The following is a 21,686-nucleotide window of genomic DNA, read 5'->3' on the forward strand; positions in this document are numbered from 1 at the left end:
ATTGAGAAAGTGTGTCAAGGTCATTCACATAAACAAACTTTTGATAGCACTTCATCTGAGCATGCTACTGGACACATATCACCACCCTTTTCAATTTTGTCGATTAAAATTTCTAACATATTTGACCCCTGTGATCTTGAACATAAATATAGGTCATTTTTAACATACTTTGTTACCTTTCTTTCCGGCATGCTACTGGCTAAATTTTATCCAAACCATTTTGTTATATTTATGAGATGTCGTTTAACGTTTTTGACATCTTTGACCCCCGTGAGCTTGAATATGGGCTAAGGTCATTCATTTGAATACACTTGGTAGCTATTCATCCCATCATGTCACAGGCCAAATATAGTCACCCGAGGCCTTTTGGTTATGCATAAGAAATTGTTTAAAATAAAATTTGACGCCAGATGGACTGACAAAGGACGCCGGGCCACGGCTAAAGGGCCTGTCACACACTACCGATGTACAACGCCTGGACTAAACCGGAGCAAAAAAACAACAACGGTAGAGCTACGGCGAGATAGCGCTTGAAAAAATGATCTTAGCAATACCGATGTAGTGTACCGGCGTTCCCGTTGTTCTGCCGTTGTCCTACCGATGTAAAGTCGATGCGCTATACCACTTTTCTGCCAACTTAATGCTACCGATGCGCCGCCCATGTTATATCGATACATCAGTACTACTTCGGTGGTATTCGGTAGTACTATGATATCACATCAGTATCACTACGGTACACATCTACCGACATTGACGAGTACTGCCGTTGTACTACCGATGCTGGCTCCGGCAGCTGCAACGGCGGAAATGTTTGAGCATGTTCAAAAATATCTACCGTCGCCTGCCGTTGCTAATATTTTCGCTGATGTTCTGACGATGTCCTGACGACGTAGTGCCGTTCCTAGCGTTGTGATACCGTTGCGCTGCCGTACTAGTACCGATCCCCGAAAATCGTCAAATTTTGACGACCCAAATCGGCTAGGTGTGACAGGCCCTTTTAACTTAGCCCTTTGAGCCATGTGAGCTTAAAATAGCTAGATAATTTACAAAATTTTATTGTATATGAATAAGGAATCTTATGCGTTTTGATATGGTGAAACATTTCCGTATTGCATTCATTGCATCCTGTATCAGAGCCATGCAATTGTATGCGTGGATAGAGAATATTTTACTTTCAATATATGCATGCGCCATGTTTTTCATTTAGCTAAGCCTTGTTGTGTATTGTAACTACACAACTTCTGTATCATTTTCTACATGCAAGGGTTCAATCCTCGATTTACACATGTTCTCTACACCCTTGGTATATGTCATCATATGGAATACGTATGGGATATTCAGAGAAAGAGTTTTTCTCCTGACCACACAACTCCTACAACCCAGTGGAGTATAAAATGTTCTGGCTGGATGTTGCGGTATCTGTGCTGTAGCATTCAAGTGAGGTGGCACTATAAATGATACCGTTGGAAGCACGGTCCCACTACAAACAGAACACAATACATCTCCAGCACACACGCAGGCATACTCACATAGGGAGATATTAGCAAGGTGGCATAGGTTCCTTAAACATAGCATTGATTAATGTATATGCCAATTGTATTGATTTATAAACTGTACATCTATGTACTGTAAAGCGCTTTAAAGTTGCTTATTCTCGCTAGATAGGGCGCTATATCAAATATTGTATATTATTATTATTATTTTTATACTAATCATAAAATCGAAGGTTCGGTATGCTTCACCTTGCGTATTATCCAAGTTGAATTGTCTAGAAAAGGCCAAGGAGTCCTGCAAACCCTTGATCTTTTGATTCAAGAATAAAGGAAACGCACGAAAGTTGATCGTATTGGATTTAATGTAGCCTTTCTCTTATCTTCAAAGGACATGAATAATAAATTAGATTTTGATCAGTTTTTTTTATGTCGGAAACCAATCAAATATCTTACCGTGGGCCTTCGATTTCTTATAGCATATTCTGAGAGAACGAAGAAGATACAAATGTCGAAATCAGAACACTAAGGTTTCGAAGATTAGTTATTGAGTTCTTAATGGCCTATCAACACAAAGGAGGTCTTAATGGCCTATCAACACAAAACAGGTCTTAATGGCCTATCAACACAAAACAGGTCTTAATGGCTTATCAACACAAAACAGGTCTTAAAGGCCTATCAACACAAAACAGGTCTTAAAGGCCAAACAATGGTAGATAAAACACACAAAAAGAAATGACATCAATCAAACAAAAAAATAGAAGGCAAACATCAACTTGAAAAGCAAAAGCGACCTTTGGTAAGTTATATATTTTTTAACAAAACAACAGTTTTTAGGTAGGTGCAAATTGTTGCGATATTTACCGTTTCGAAGAGATATTTGCGATTTGTTGATTACTATAACATTCGAAGATGTTTATACATTAGAAAAGTATTAATATCAATAAAGTTTAAGTCGTTCAACTACCATGCTAACCGCTTCTGTAATGTAAAAGATGATATATAAAATCATATGAACGCAGATTTCAGGGGTTTTTAAAAGGCATTCATGTTTATTCAGTATTGCGCATTGATTACAACTAAAGCAACGTACAATTAAAAAAAAGTAATTTTGGAGAAGGGCTCTTTTGTTTTTAGCATATTTACAATTTTCCTCCCCATACAATACATCGAAATGTATTCTTTTTAAATGTCTCATTTCGTACCATAATAGCGGAGCAGTGCAAGCCGCCATGGCTACACATGTACGGAAAGTACGGGAAAATGACAGTAAGTTGATTCTATGCTAGATGAAGGCTTCAAAACTTTCGTCCTTCAGGTCGTACAGGGCTTCAAATAAAAGGCCTACATGCCTTGCTCCGTGACTGCATTATGTTAAACAAACAATAAATTTGATATTTTCAATAAATACCAGGTATTTATTGTCGTTTCTCCGGCAGATATTTATGTCCAGTAACAACCCGTGAACTTTTTACAAATCGATGTTACTGATGAAATTCTGCGATGTCCTACAAATTATTTCATTTTTCTCGAACTTAAAATTGTTCCCATGAAGTACTTGCGCTTGATTATATTCCTCAGCTTCACAATAGCTTCAGTTTATACTGATACATACATATAAATATAAACCAGCCATACGGTTTTTGCTGTTTGTGAAAGGATAACATATTGCATATTGAAAAATGCTGTGACGCGACTGTGACGTCACTGTTAACACGCGTCATCGTAGTGTTTACAATTACACTCATTGAAGCCAACTCTAATTTTCTGCAGCTTAAACCACATTATTTAAAATATTTTGATTTTGTAATACATATCCCTTCAGTTCGGTGCACATTTTTGCTTTGTAACTACATTGTGGGCTGGGACACATAAAGGATATCTTTGATATAGTTTACGTATTTCATGCATTGATGTCATGTTGTATTACTAACGTGAGTATGAAGTATTACTAGCGAGTGTATGTAGAATCACTAACGAAAGTAATGTGGTATTACTAACGAATGTAATGTAGTACATCGCATTACTCACGAGAGTATGTAGTGTTGTATTTCTAACGAGATTAGTGAATATGTAGTAAAACCAATGAGTTGATTTATCGGGTTTGTAGTATTATTAACGAGTAAATTGGAATGTAGTATTACTTGCGAGATAAGTGGGTGTGCAGTATAATTAACGAGATAAGAGGGTATATAAAATATATACGTAATATTACTGACGGGAATATGTAGTATTACTAACGAGACATGCTTCATAAACAATAACACACAAACTGTTATGTTGAATTCGTTGATTCTTAGTCCCGAGGCAATTGCAAACATCTTGAAAACAATAAGCATTTAGCATATATGTTTCACAGTGTGTGTAGCTATGAATTTTACTAAATCGGTTTTCTGCTTAAGTATCCATTTGGTACTTGTATCGTCTTTTGACTTGGTAGGATAATAACATGACATATTCATACGAACTTTAACATTTTCTACTGATCCTATATAATCTAACAGTTTAAACAAGGAAGTACTTTAAACTTCAAGTAACCCTAAGAAGCACATGTGGATTTTGTATGCAATTTGGTGAAAAATTTAATAACATTGGACGATGACTCCTTTGTCATTGATGAACCTTAACTCGCGGGGGGAATATTTGACGTCATATTAAGTTTACATATCGATATCAAATAATTTTAATCAACGTTTTTGGCGTGAGATAGTATAACTTGGGGATTGTCAGGATTAAATGATACTTGCAGAATATTTAATATTGTATCAATAAATCTTATTGCATATTAATTGAGTGTCAACAGAATAATAAATAAAAAACAAACTCGATCAAAAAAGGATAAATTGAGGTCATTTTTTTTTAAAGCAAGCTACTGCTGTAGTTTTGGCAATATCGAACTCAAATAGATCAATAGCACCGAAACATGAGTGGTTTTCCAGAACCAAATAACATTTTTTTTTTCACGAATATCATAAAATAGATCAAAAGCACCGAAACATGAGTGGTTTTCCAGAACCAAATATCATAAATTTTTCACGAATATCACCAGTGGAAAAAAATCTTGGGCTGGATTTTACCGCGAACTTGATGCGGCTCATTCGATTTAAAGATAAGGTAAATGTGATAGTTGAGATGAATATATTTTGACTGTATACTTAAAGGCAAGGTAAAAGCTAAGAACCCTTGGATTTGAATGTAGACCCGTTTCCGTTGAAGCCGGCGAGAAGATTACATTCCACGTACATGCTTTTGTCATTAGCTATACATCTGGGTAATTTTACCGTTACCATGACGTTAGAATAGAAATGAAGACAAAAAGGAAAGAAACTGCTAAGTGATCTCAACGTCGATAAAACTAATCCATAAAAAGATCGAGAAACACATTTACATGGAAACCCGTGGACAAGGAAAAGAGCTTAAACTCAAATGTTCTAAGAGAATAAATATCGTGAAATGAAGACAGAAAAGGAAAGAAACTGTTAAGTGATCTTAAAGTCGATAAAACTAAGCCCCAATACGACCGAGAAAAACATCTACATGGAAACCCGTGGACAAAGAAAAAGAGACTAACACCAAATGCTCGAAAGAGATAAGTATCGCCTGCTTTGGAAATCTCGGTAAAATCAAATTAATGTTACATCCTCAAAATGAGAAGTAGGGTAGTGACATCGCAAGGTACACCAACATAATCTCTTGAAACAACGAAACAATGAGCATAAAAAACATCGACCTTTGTATCGTACCAGGATATACTCATATAGTATATCTTACTCATTATGGCAACCATAAATCTTGCCTACAGTTTTCATCGACCTACAACTTGACAGTAGCTCTCGCGGGTAGGCTTTGTAAACATTACCACAGGGACAGTGTACGTCATAATTCTAAAACATACCACACTATGATTATAAAACAGTTGTTTAACCATGGGATCACCATGTGTAATACCCATAGCTCACATGGGTAGGCTTAGTAAACATTACCACAGGGACAGTGTACGTCATAATTCTAAAACATACCACACTATGATTATACAACAGTTGTTTAACCATGTGATCACCATGTGTAATACCCATAGCTCACGCGAGTAGGCTTAGTAAACATTACCACAGGGACAGTGTACGTCATAATTCTTAAACATACCACACTATCATTATACAACAGTTGTTTACCATGGGATCACCATGTGTAATCCCCATAGCTCACGCGGGTAGGCTTAGTAAACATTACCGCAGGGACAGTGTACGTCATAATTCTTAAACTAACACACTATGATTATACAACAGTTGTTTAACCATGTGATCACCATGTGTAATACCCATAGCTCACGCGGGTAGGCTTGATAAACATTACCACCGGGACAGTGTACGTCATAATTCTTAAACATACCACACTATCATTATACAACAGTTGTTTACCATGGGATCACCATGTGTAATCCCCATAGCTCACGCGGGTAGGCTTAGTAAACATTACCACCGGGACAGTGTACGGCATAATTCTTAGACATACCACACTATGATTATACAACAGTTGTTTAACCACGGGATCACCATGTGTAATACCCATAGCTCACGCGGGTAGGGTTAGTAAACATTACCAGAGGGACAGTGTACGTTATAATTCTTAAATATAACACACTATAATTATACAACAGTTGTTTACCATGGGATCACCATGTGTAATACCCATAGCTCACATGGGTAGGCTTAGTAAACATTACCACAGGGACAGTGTACGTCATAATTCTAAAACATACCACACTATGATTATACAACAGTTGTTTATCATGGGATCACCATGTGTAATACCCATAGCTCACACGGGTATGCTTAGTAAACATTACCACAGGGACAGTGTACGTCATAATTCTTAAATATAACACACTATAATTATACAACAGTTGTTTACCATGTGATCACCATGTGTAATACCCATAGCTCACGCGGGGAGGCTTAGTAAACATTACCACAGGGACAGTGTACGTCATAATTCTTAAATATAACACACTATAATTATACAACAGTTGTTTACCATGTGATCACCATGTGTAATACCCATAGCTCACGCGGGTAGGCTTGATAAACATTACCACAGGGACAGTGTACGTTATAATTTTTAAATATAACACACTATGATTATAAAACAGTTGTTTACCAAAGGATCACAATGTGTAATACCCATAGCTCACGCGGGTAGGCTGAGTAAACAGTACCACAGGGACAGTGTACGCTATAATTCTTAAATATAACACACTATGATTATACAACAGTTTTTTACCATGGGATCACCATGTGTAATACTCATAGCTCACGCGGGTAGGCTTAGTAAACATGACCACAGGGACAGTGTACGTTATAATTCTTAAACATACAACACTATGATTATACAACAGTTGTTTAACCATGTGATCACCATGTGTAATACCCATAGCTCACGCGAGTAGGCTTAGTAAACATTACCACAGGGACAGTGTACGTCATAATTCTAAAACATACCACACTATGATTATACAACAGTTGTTTAACCACGGGATCACCATGTGTAATACCCATAGCTCACGCGGGTAGGCTTGATAAACATTACCACAGGGACAGTGTACGTTATAATTTTTAAATATAACACACTATGATTATAAAACAGTTGTTTACCAAAGGATCACAATGTGTAATACCCATAGCTCACGCGGGTAGGCTGAGTAAACATTACCACAGGGACAGTTTACGCTATAATTCTTAAATATAACACACTATGATTATACAACAGTTTTTTACCATGGGATCACCATGTGTAATACTCATAGCTCACGCGGGTAGGCTTAGTAAACATTACCACCGGGACAGTGTACGGCATAATTCTTAGACATACCACACTATGATTATACAACAGTTGTTTAACAATGGGATCACCATGTGTAATACCCATAGCTCACGCGGGTAGGCTTGATAAACATTACCACAGGGACAGTGTACGTTATAATTCTTAAACATACAACACTATGATTATACAACAGTTGTTTAACCATGGGATCACCTTGTGTAATAGCCATAGCTCACGCGGGTAGGCTTAGTAAACATTACCACCGGGACAGTGTACGTCATAATTCTTAAACATACCACACTATGATTATACAACAGTTGTTTAACAATGGGATCACCATGTGTAATACCCATAGCTCACACGGGTATGCTTAGTAAACATTACCACAGGGACAGTGTACGTTATAATTCTTAAACATACAACACTATGATTATACAACAGTTGTTTAACCATGTGATCACCATGTGTAATACCCATAGCTCACGCGGGTAGGGTTAGTAAACATTACCAGAGGGACAGTGTACGTTATAATTCTTAAATATAACACACTATGATTATACAACAGTTTTTTACCATGGGATCACCATGTGTAATACTCATAGCTCACGCGGGTAGGCTTAGTAAACATTACCACAGGGACAGTGAACGTTATAATTCTTAAATATAACGCACTATGATTATACAACAGTTGTTTACCATGTGATCACCATTTGTAATACCCATAGCTCACGCGGGTAGGCTTAGTAAACATTACCACAGGGACAGTGTACGTTATAATTCCTAAATATAACACATTATGATTATACAACAGTTGTTTAACCACGGGATCACCGTGTGTAATACCCATAGCTCACGCGGGTAGGCTTAGTTAACATTACCACAGGGACAGTGTACGTTATAATTCCTAAATATAACACCCTATGATTATACAACAGTTGTTTAACCACGGGATCACCGTGTGTAATACCCATAGCTCACGCGGGTAGGCTTGATAAACATTACCACAGGGACAGTGTACGTTATAATTCCTAAATATAACACACTATGATTATACAACAGTTGTTTAACCACGGGATCACCATGTGTAATACCCATAGATCACGCGGGTAGGCTTAGTAAACATTATCACAGGGACAGTGTACGTCATAATTCTTAAGCATTACACACTATGATTATACAACAGTTGTTTATCATGTGATCACCATGTGTAATACCCATAGCTCACGCGGGTAGGCTGAGTAAACATTACCACAGGTTCATTGTACGTCATAATTCTTAAACATAACGCACTGTACGTCATAATTCTTAAACATACCACACTATGATTATACAACAGTTGTTTGACCACGGGATCACCATGTGTAATACCCATAGATCACGCGGGTAGGCTTAGTAAACATTATCACAGGGACAGTGTACGTTATAATTCTTAAACATACAACACTATGATTATCTCACGCGGGTAGGCTTAGTAAACATTGCCACAGGGACAGTGTACGTTATAATTCTTAAACATACCACACTATGATTATACAACAGTTGTTTGACCACGGGATCACCATGTGTAATACCCATAGCTCACGCGGATAGGCTTAGTAAACATTACCACAGGGACAGTGAACGTTATAATTCTTAAATATAACGCACTATGATTATACAACAGTTGTTTACCATGTGATCACCATTTGTAATACCCATAGCTCACGCGGGTAGGCTTGATAAACATTACCACAGGGACAGTGTACGTTATAATTCTTAAATATAACACACTATAATTATACAACAGTTGTTTACCATGTGATCACCATTTGTAATACCCATAGCGCACGCGGGTAGGCTTAGTAACCATTACCACAGGGACAGTGTACGTTATAATTCTTAAACATACAACACTATGATTATCTCACGCGGGTAGGCTTAGTAAACATTATCACAGGGACAGTGTACGTTATAATTCTTAAACATACCACACTATTGATTATACACCAGTTGTTTAACCACGGGATCACCATGTGTAATACCCATAGATCACGCGGGTAGGCTTAGTAAACATTATCACAGGGACAGTGTACGTTATAATTCTTAAACATACCACACTATTGATTATACACCAGTTGTTTAACCACGGGATCACCATGTGTAATACCCATAGCTCACGCGGATAGGCTTAGTAAACATTACCACAGGGACAGTGGACGTTATAATTCTTAAACATACAACACTATGATTATACAACAGCTGTTTAACCATGGGATCACCATGTGTAATACCCATAGCTCACGAGGGTAGGCTGAGTAAACATTACCACAGGTACATTGTACGTCATAATTCTTAAACATAACGCACTGTAATTATACAACAGTTGTTTACCATGGGATCACCATGTGTAATACCCATAGCTCACGCGGGTAGGCTTAGTAAACATTACCACAGGGACAGTGTACGTCATAATTCTTAAACATATCTGTTGGATCAAACATCACCATGTGTTATACCACAGAAACTTGCTACGTTTTCCGATTCACATTATCTCCCTTTTATTCTGAGTCTGTCATTCGTTCTGCTATCCTTTCATGTTTATTTTCACAAGAAGCTATAATAGAAACAAAATACAAAAATAGATATATAAATAAAATACAACTATGACTACATGTATACACAAGAAATGTAACTGTGCCATATTTTTTAAACTCGATATGATACATCCAGGAAAGAGGAATTGCAGTTGACTTCAAAGTAACAAGGAAGCATCAGTACAATCAAGAAAATTATTGGTTGTTGCCGTTTACTCTGGCTCTGGTCTGCGAGGTAAGGCTACGACCGAAGCGAGCACTGCGTTAAATCTTATTGATTTTATCAATTAATCAGATGAGCTTAGCGAATATGTATTGAATCTAACAGGCGAAGATAGGGGTTAGTACAGTGGCTGGCGTTCAATGATCGACTTTGATTTCCAGCAGTGATATATATATATATGTAGATGTGAAAACATTGACGCATCTGTAGAACCGCAGCGGTTCTCTCATTAAAGAGAGCTGACATCTTTCTTTGAATAATTTCTCCCCCAACCCTTACATACTCGTTCTCTAATATCTCTAGTCGGTCTATTGTCAGAATAGTGCAAAGGTTAGGTTTTTTCCCGAGGATTTCTATCATTCAGCGCGAGAAATACAACCCACGAAATGACAAGGTAGTTTACCCATCCTTACCCTAGCATTACGAGCATTTGCCAAAATAACTGAAATCCACGAAACTGACCATTTCAAGCAAGTCCTTGAAAATTAGGGACCGCAAACATGGCTTTGACAGTAAACAAGGTTGGTTGATGTACCATGTAGCAGTGCCCCAGCTCACATTGATTTTTTCGTGACAAGAACAATGTGATACACTGAATATACTTATGTACGATCTTTTGCACATTGTCTCTATGATTACCTATTGTGACGTCAGGTTTAGTAAAAACAACGTAACGTCATGACATTATAATTCTTCTGAATCTTACATGAAATAAAACTTATTTTAGATCCTATTTTCCAAAATCAAAAACGATTACAAAATGTGTACAAGTTTGTTTGAGAGAATGATGATTTTTTTTTTTTTTTTATGTTGTTAGTTATTTTTAATATCGTTGCTAGTTGATCCGAGATAGAGGAGACTGAAAAAAATCGTTTCATAAAAAAATCACATGTGATTGGAGGTCATTCGATTCCGTTAACAAACAAGATAATATACCATTAGATTAGTATGAAAGACATCAAAATGTTTAATTAAGGCGCATGAAATGCAACGATAACCGTTCTCTAAAGATATACAATGAAGAAGATGTAATTAGTTAAGTCATTTTAAGTTTATATAAATACATTTGGTGATAAGGACCCCCATACCACTGCGAAAACTTTCAGCTCTTCAATTTAAACTGTTTATTCCGGTATGACTATAGCTTTCATAACTCATTTCTGAAAAAGAAAAACAGATATTGGGGGATTTATATAGGAAAGATATAAAGACGAAATAACATACAACAAACAACATTGTTCAGAGTGTCAAACGTTCGCGTTGTTTGATTAAAAAGTGCCTAATAAAATCAATAAACATTTAGAAATTAATGTAATATAAATTTGCCAGGTCAGATAAAACGGACCCTGAAATACGTTGCGGTCGTCAACCGGTATCCTGAAGAACTTGACCAATCTTTGTATCAGATTTAGCACACACCTGTTTTGTTGTAGCATAGCTTTGTGATGTTGACTCTCCGGCGAACCTAGCATATGATATCAGATACTCATTAGCTGTATTTTCAAAGAAGAATAAAGTTAAGTTTTTCGTTTACAATTAATACTTTTTCAACATTCCGGAACTCTAGTTGTTAATGGATGTTCGGATGAGAACCTGATCTGGATTTACAATGTTACTCTAATTGTTATACAGTAACGAAGCTAATGAAATATATTTTAATCGGAGATATTGTATGATATTTTTGTGTTTTGTCCGGTTTCGGTTTGTATTGTATCGTATCGTTTTTATCGTTTCTTACAAGTAGCGTTTGAGTCGTGGGCATCGATATGTTACTACAGTACAGTATGTCTTCTCAAAAGCGCCTGATGGTGCAGTCGGAAAAAATGAGATTTACCTTCCTTCATGACGTCGGCAAGGCAGTTCTTCTTTCGAATAGTCTGTTGTAAATATTTAAAGAAAATAGTGTTAGCTACAGTTCTGAAAAATCATGTCAGCTTTCATAGTTCACATTACACGATGTGTATCACATAACAAGGATTCTCCAACCGCAGTGTTTGTGACGGCTGATGAGTGTGTATGATTGAACATCCTTGCGACAGCCATGGTCATATGAGGACGGGTTCATAGGGAGACATCGAGGGATAGAAATGAAAGAAGACAGGAAAGGTAGAAAACGAGAAAGTGTTGCAATGGGGTCAACACTTCAGTTTTAGTTTCATCCGTGTCCCCTTGGTAGGAGACAGGGAAGAGACCCCTATTTTACAGGGGCCCCCACATTAGTCACCTCTTACAATACACATGCAATGGGATACAGCAGGTATATTCTTAGATTCCTCAATATCCTCTAAACAGAAGACAAGAAGAACCCAACCCCGAGAAGTTTTCATTTAAAGCATTATATGTGCACACCAAAATTTTGTACAGCACCCTGTATTATGCAGACAAATAGTATGTAGGGCTTAACCAGAGTGTAAATTAATTCTTTGGTCCAGTATGCATCAAATGTTCCCGACCTCGTAGTAACATAATTTGTTAATGGCATTAAAAAAACAGACGTGTTTTCAGTTATTTGTTTCATTGAATAAAACTGTTCACTGTTTCATGATATGATAAAATGATTAAATACAAATGATGGTAACCATGTGTCTGCACATTACGGCAGTCGTCTATTTTAATGACGGTTCTGAGAATTATTCATAGACTACCGCCTTCTTATCGCTAAACATATCTAGTTTTGATGTTTAAGATAGAAAGTCTGCAAAGCCGCTCCAAAACAACCTTAGAATGTCCATAAGGAAAAAGAATCAAACGAAGTCATTGTCATTTAGCCATGCATATAAAGTATAAGCTATTTCGTTTTTTGTTTATTTGTCTCGCCGCCACAACGTAGCGGAAGCAAGACAAAGGTGTTGCTTTTCCGGCAGCGGCGACAATATAAAGTGTTTGCGTTTAAGTTAGTTTTACTGAAAGTGTCAGTGCTACACCAACCAAACTTGGACCATACATGCATCTTAGGTAATACATCTGAACCATCCATCAAATGCTTGATGGCACAGAAATGAATAGGTGCTGACGTTGCAGATGGCAAGGGTTTATTTGTGCGAAAGAATAGATCCATTCGATTGCATAGTACGTGAATTGTTAAGTTGTCTCCTTTAAAACTATATGTAACGTGTCTTTAATAACATACCCACAATATGCAAAACGTTGAAAACGATTACTCCGTATGAATGTATTAATTTTGTTTTTCTGAGTAATCGGACTGGACAAACATGCCGTGCAAAATACCGTCGAGCGCAAAATAATGACGTCATGTTACTAACACATAAATGTCGCTCGAAAAATCAAAAGCATTTTTAATTTTAATTCTATAATATTATCATTAAATAACAATCTGTGCTTTCATACAAAGAAAATGAGTTCCTGTCAAATTACGGTATTCCGGTTTTTTATATGATACATGGCTGGATATCCTATTGGCTGAGGATTAAGCGAGGCAAGATAAAGAATAAAATAACGATCCTAAGTGTCAAAAAGGATACAGAAAATCAATTTCATGATTGTTGTGGGAGGACACAGATACTAACTTCGGCTTGTAATCCCGATCGAGGACCAATCCATCCCAAGATACTAGCACATTATCCGTATTAAACCACCATTGAAGGTCGGACGGCATTGAACAAATAAAACTGACATGCTGTGTCGCTCGACTTGATTGATTGTGTGGGACCTATGTAAGACGGATTGCAGAAGCGGGAGATTGACTCCTCCCACAATAAGGAGTTCAAATCGTTTTCTGCATCAATTTCAATACATTGTTCTACTTTCTTTTCTTGACATTTTCCACTTGTTTGATGGTGTCTACCTTGTGACCCCTAGTAGGGAAATATAATATTGCCACCATTGTATAAGATACAATGCTCCTGTATCTAAATGATGATATTTCGGTGTTGTGGCTCTGCCAAATTTGCGTTAAGAGGCCCTATTATCCATCAACAGTGTCAAGAAATGACGTCGGCTGTTATGAAGACAATGCAGTTGATGGAAGTCCCTTCTCATAAAAATGTAGCAAAATTGTCATTTCTGACTTAATACTTGTAATCATTTGTTATCCCAGATCCTAATGTTTTAAACGACATTTCCTAACGGTTTTAAAAGTTTTAAAACACCCTGCGTTTTTATATGATAATACAGCAAATGAACATTTGGTATGATGTGAAATGCTTAAAATTTGTCAGCGTCCATAACATTCACTAGAGCCGTCAATAACGACATTAAATGATGTAAATTTGTGACACAAGTCAGCCGGGCCAAGGTCGAATAGGAATACACCACCTGAAACACAAAGTAGGAAAGAGAAGAATCGAAAAAGATTCCAAATGTTTCCATTGGGGCAAGCAGATTTAGTTGTAACGACTAGCTTATTCCTCAAGGAGTGTGTTGTTACGATGAGGTAACCCTGGTATGCGTAATTTGTGACGGCTAGATACTTTCTACAGGTCTGGGATTGAGAAAATAACATATAGGCATATTTGCCTTTAGCAACTGATTGTTGTAAGAGGCAACTTATAAGCCAAACCCCTGCAGAACAGGGGATTTGTATTTGCCCTCTACCTCCTTCCCACTCTACCTGTTTCTTAGTGCCTTTCTTTGCAATAATTATCGTTTAACGTTCGGCCAAGTTGAGAAGGCTATGGGTTATGTTCCTAGGCCGGAACGTACCAAAGTTATTTAATATGGTAATTATCAGTATAATGTGATACTGAAATTTTGCTAGGTGCTTTCGGCATGGTATTTCAGCGAGGTAGCACTGTTAAGTCGGCATCAGATCCGCGCTATCGCAAGGAGGCAAATACACCGACAAACCGCATCAAGCATTTATACACACATGGAGACTCGTCCTTATATAGCCTTTGCTGTTATAGGATGTTTAACACTATAAAACCAAAACATACCAAACCAGATACCTCTTCTTCATATAAGTTGTTACGGATAGATAATTCCACTCTGCAAAGTGTTACTATGACTGAGTTACAACGCTTTATTTAACATGTTATAAATAGCTAACTCTCTGTATGTCACTTGGACTGGAACATACGTCTTGATAGCATGTTCGAAACAGTATTGGAAACATTTTTGCTACCATAGAACGAAGTAGTACCTGATAACTTACCACCTACCAATACTACGTTTTGGTAGCAGACCAACTTCCATTTTGCTTTAACACTATCACTCCAAGTCAATTCATAGTTGTCGAAATTTACCCGATGTGGTTACCCCACACACCCTTCCCACCATACAAATGTAACATTTGCTTTATTGTACAATTGTGGACAAACTTTACATTATACACTGCCAGACCGAAAACTACGTTCTTAAATACCAAATATTACATGCATGTCAAATATTTATGAGCCTGGCCCCAAACCAGTTTAAGAATGAAATATAAAAAATACTTATGACAGTTACATGACATGAAACTTTCAAAAGTTCGCAAAAGACTTTTACTTTTTCATTCTTTTGCAGATCCCTTAAGCCGTAACTCCAATACTTGAACAGAACAATATCATCATTTTCCTTGACATGCTTGCCCGATTTATATCTTTAATGTAAATCCAACACCATGAGAAAAATAGCCTCCACAAGACAAGAGAAATAGAGCCACGACATGAGGCCGCGCGTGTTTCCGGCAGATATATTTCCCAAGGAGCAGCTTTGATTTACAGACTGACACTGACACTGATTATGATGGATTTTTTTTATCCTACACTCTACAACTGACGTAATTTTTCAAAAGGGTTACACCCAGGAAGAAAAAGGGAAATTAATATATTTCTTTTACTAAGTTTTCTTTTTGAAAATAATGAATATTGAATTTTCATCCACGCTCAGATCTTATTTGATTACTTTTGAATTAATAAGTCTTTAAATCTAATAAGAGCGAAGCTCTTTAATGGTAACACATGCGTGCGTAAACTTAGTTGCTTCCTATTGCTACACATTGCCCTTGATTGTTTCGTCCGAAAGTAGCCGTCCAGCGGGGAAACCGGAAGTGTACTCTTGAAGCAAAGACAATTATGTTTCAACTTTTTCATCCGTGCTAGGTAACAGAATATAAACGTGAACATAATTGTTGTTATATATCTACACTTTCAGATTTTGATAAAAAAAACACACTAATATAAATTTTAAGTGAAAGTTCATCACATAAGATGTGATACTAACATGCATGAATCTTCGTTCAGAGATTATCATATGACGTCACAAACACGTCATACCCCATCGGCCTTCATCCGGAAGGATGAAAAATAACCAGCAAATCTTCAAACTGATGTCCGTTACATTATCTGTTTGTCGGTGTTGTTTGTATTTCTGTTTTTGCCACAGGCACAAAAAGTAAAAATGCGGATATTTTCTGAAGACCTTTTTTTTCATCAACCAGGTTCTGTTAATATTTCTACCGGGAGATATTTTCTATAGTCTGCATTAATCCAATGCCGGGTCTACGTGTACATTTATGTGTTTATCGTCTAAAATTTCATCAGCTTTTGAATACCAATCGTTGAGAGTATGAACGAAATAACTCACATATTTGAAGTCTTGCTATAATCTTGCATAATGTATTTATACAGTTTTTGAATACCAATCGTTGAGAGTATGAACGAAATAACTCACATATTTTAAGTCTTGCTATAATCTTTACATATAAAAGAAACAATTGATAATGCATTTATGTTAAAATCAACAATGATTTTCCAGACCACCAACACGAGTTTAACGCCATTTTTCAGCAACGTATTTCTGTTTTACACCGCGTGCCGATTTATAACTGTAGTTACAGGCAGACACTGTTAATATGATACAATTTAAAATAATTCTTAAGGATTGTGTTGATCATCATTTGAAGCTCTGTAAAATCACTCACATTTACTCCATGATTTACAAAGATTGTTTCTGGAGTACTGATCACATATATTTCGAGGACGTTTGATATATCTTCTTCATCGTTGATTTTCTCATTAGCTTTCTCATTATTGACATGATTCCCTTTCTGTGTGCCGAGTAGATATTGCTGGATTAAGATATTGATCAAAAGTTCTGTGCTTTAAGCTATTACAGCAATGTGATTAACGAATGTGAGATATAGAGGAAATACCCCTGAAGAAGAAGCCTCTGTTGTGACCCAAATTAAACACCACGGAATAGGTTTTTCAATATCTTATAAACGATACAAGTCCACAACAGTCTACAGAAGAAGTAGCAAGGATCTCTATCACAATTAGATTACAAACCTATCTACAACAGTTTACACGTAGATAACAAACTTATCTACAACGATGTTTCAAAATCAGACTTGGCAACTATATTTTGTTTCAAAACTATACCTTGGTATTGAAGCCATGTAAATTGTATCGTGTCCTTGTCCCAGACAGAAATGATGTTATTATCTACTGCAGCATTACAAGGATTCACTATCTCGTTTCCAAAGGGATATTGGAAACACTCATAAAAATGCATGGATACAATACGCCATTTACGTTATTGAGGTGTTTCATAACATTGATTGCTATTTGTGTCATATGGAAAGAAATTATTATTAGATTCTTTCATGCCTAGGGGAAAACGGCAATTCAACACGATACATTTTAAATACGGGTTATCGATGGTTGAATTTCCTTATCCTGCACTCCTTGGCATAAAAGAGTACATTTCTCCTATTCCAATCACTAAAACTAACTCAGAAAACACAAAAAGAAGGAACCGCAGTTTCTGCATTGTGGCATCGTCATTTTCCCGATTTCATAACGTCACGTTAATATTATGCCATGATGACGTCAACCACGTGATATAAATTGGAAGATAGAAATTTCTTTACATCCCTTTCTTACCATGGACAGTTCTACCATATACGACTGTATCTGTTGTTTGACTTTGAAGTTTATTGTGTTTATAAAGTTGCGTACAATATGGTCTGTACAGAACATATTGAAACTATAGACTCAAATTAAACTTAAGTTCACAAGCTACTCATAGTCTCCGTTCATATTTCATCAGCGCAACAGTGATGCCACAACACTCAATATATCGTCATTTGAGTGATTGATTCGATGACAGTGGCTTGACTTTGTAAAACGGAAATATCAAGCTTGACTTGACATGTATAGAATGATTTAATTGTCAAAACCCAATGAAAATGTTGATACCCAGGTAATTATATCACTATGGCAAATACCTTTTTGCTTATGTTATACAGAGTGATGATGAAAAGTAAACTTGAAACAGGTCATTTGGACACTTGATAAATCGTTATAACATAAGCAATACTGTATATTAGGCATTTTTCGTGAATTTGTTATTTACGCTTTATTAGCGGGATGATCACGAAATATAGAACACAGAAGAACAACGTATTGCTGATCGTTTCTCCAAGTGGGGTTGGCAATGGGTTCGGTCTCAACGCCGGGACATACCGAAGTCCTCAAATATTGTAGTTGCTAAATCTTGTGAAAAGTTCAGTATTTAGGTTATTTGCAACAACTGGTTTACCAGTTTTCAGTATAATGTGCCTCGTAGGATTACTGCTTTTGGGGCCTTCGGCATGATATTTCAGTGATGTAGTACTATAGAGTCGAAATCTGAATTGCGCCATCGCAAGGAGGCAGTACCATCAACATACCCTGTCTCCACCAAACAAACACACATGCATTACACACATGGGTGTACGTCTTTAAATGTCTTTATCTGGTGGTAGGACATAAACAAAATAAACTAAAACCCAACCTCACATACGGTATTATAAATATAATATAATTATAAACATTAAAATTAAAAATATTATAGCGTTGTCTTGGTGATGATTTATCAAGTAGACTTGATGACACGATGATTTTCTATACACAGATTTATGGCGAAAGAGGATTGTAAATGGTATTAACCAATTCTAATACAAGGCAATATAAATAGTGTTATTCAAAAACCGCAACATATAGCATATGTGGCAGGGTTCAATTGTATATAGGATTAAGGTCGCCTTCTAGCTTCGAGCTAGGGGGGAGTTCCTATTTAGCTCAGTGGTAGAGCGTCCGACTAGGAACCTGGAGATCGAGGGTTCGATCCCCGGTGGAAGCACGCTATTCTCTTTCCTGTTACACACATATCACTCAGCTTTAAATAGCCTATAGGTCTTTCTAAGTCTACAGTAAAGTTGGTTTGATAGTGAAGGAGCTGGTTTCCGGCATAATTCAATAAAGAAAGGATAAATACATCAGATTGATATCCGGATTTCCGCATTCCTCGGGCCTAGATTAATGATACTCGACTTAAAGGCTCATCGTTAAATCATGAAGCCATTAGGTGCTCTTGTGATCGAATGTCTGTCGTAGCTTATGGCTGACACACATAATGAGCACTATTAACTTCCTTTAATGACGTATTTACTTAGCAGACAACTCCTTGTAATTTGCATTGCTACCATTTTCTAAGTTTTTTGTTTTCGTTTATGACGAAGTGGCCAACTGTCAATGTGTATTTGAAGCACCTGATATATGTATACCAGTGTCTTTTTGACTTTCTGTAAACCAGTGAGTATCTCTATACAGGAAAGAAATACGTTATGAAAGGATCGCAGGTGCGCCAAAAACTGCATACTGTAGAATTTTTTTTTTAGTGGGGTTAAAATTTCATGGTTTTCATATACTAGCCTGTTTCAAGGACATTATATTTCGCTGATTTCTAATTTCCCCCTATCCATATCATACCAAATTTATATTTTCGTGGGGATTTAGTTTCGTGGATTGTTGTTATCCACGAAATAAACGAAATTGAAAGGCCAACGAAAATTTATGATTTTACAGTAGTCACATTTCAAAATCTGGCATTTCAACATAATCGTCAAGACTGTCAAATTCTATTTTCCTGAGCGATGGTTTAATACAAAATGTTTCTTTCTTAAATGGTGTCTAAATGTTCCCGTGTAGTACAACAACACACACTGATAGTAACTTATAACAGCAGACAATTATTCGTATATCATTAAATAGTACACTCCTTCAGCCTGAGATACTTATATTGGCAATAATTGGAAACGAAACACGCGACAGAAAACTACAGATATATGTCTGTAAATCTCAAAACACAGAAGGGATATCTCTTGCTTATTTATCGTGAGAAAATACCTTTAACTACATACTATATCGTGAGAAAATACCTTTAACTACATGCTATATCGTGAGAAAATACTTTTAACTACATGCTATATCGTGAGAAAATACTTTTAACTATATGCCGTCGTTATTGTAGACGGAATCACCTCTGAGCGGATTCCTCGTTATAGAACCCCATGTAAGGTCATTAATTTTTATAGTTGCAACACTTCCTGGTCATTACAAACTGACAATACCCTGGAAGAGAAAATATATGAAGAATTCAAAAATCGATAGCAAACAGCTGAGACTTAATATAACTATTAGATTGTGTAAAGGAGTACAAAAGCATATGTGTAGCATTCTATGGTTACTTTGTTTTTAGTTTTGACGAATCAACCGTTCATCAGATATCATATACTTGATTAATCTTACTACTGCGATATATGTAGTGCATTACGATGTTATGCGTGCAAATTCTGCAGTACAGCATGTTTCATTACCCTAGTATTTTTTATTCGCCGGCTCTTATTTTGGCCGGAAGCCATGTGTCGCTATTTGTAGATAGAATTGACAATAAAAAAAGGTATAAACTATTAAAGCACCATTTTAAGTAAATTGAACTTTAATAGGACAGTCTTGAGAAAATGTTAGCAGATAATATAATAAGCAAGGAAAGAAAAAAGTAGGTATTTGATAACTGTAATGCCACACATATTTAAGTTATGTCTCAAATAGAAATACTGTGAATTCGAGGTTTTTGAAGTAAAACCAATTTTCATGATGTAATACTTACCATAACTTTAGTATGCATATACAATACCTACACCCATCTTTGTAGCCCAAAAACAAAAGATTCATATATCCCTACCTCCCTACCGTTTCGTAACCTCTATCTCGATGACAGAGCCACGGAGTGATCTCCCTTCCTCAAACCCCCTTTTATGGAGCCTAAAGGCAGCCAGGATGAGGAGGCAAGGGGAGGAATACAGGGTGGGACTCCATAAAGTTATGGTAAGTATTACATCATGAAAATTGGTTTTACTTCAAAAACCTCAATTTCATTTCAGTAATAATTACCATAACTTTAGTATGCGAATTCGTCTTACCGTAGTGGAGGCTTCGAATCCAGGCAGACCAGGCTGACGGAACAAACTCGAGACATGCTCAAGGTAGGGAAAAGGTTCAAGGAACCCCCCTAATAAAGCCCCGAAAGTAATTAAAAAATGGAAAACCTCCCCGTGAAACGAGCAGGTGTACCACCGTGGTGCCTGATAGCATACTATTTAAAATCACTGAATTACTGTGGAGGAACAGCCACAGACTGTGCAACCACCACCGGTCCAAGGGAATACAATCCATCAGAATGAGAGGCCAAGGACCGGAGATAAAAATCCGTGAAGGTAGTCTGTCCGCGCCAGAAAGCTGCGGACATGACCTCCTGAAAGGGGGACCCATTGAGGAGGGCCCATGACGCAGCAAGGGCCCTGATCTCATG

Source organism: Mizuhopecten yessoensis, unplaced genomic scaffold (genome assembly GCF_002113885.1).
Source record: "Mizuhopecten yessoensis strain PY_sf001 unplaced genomic scaffold, ASM211388v2 scaffold6169, whole genome shotgun sequence".
NCBI lineage: Eukaryota > Metazoa > Mollusca > Bivalvia > Pectinida > Pectinidae > Mizuhopecten > Mizuhopecten yessoensis.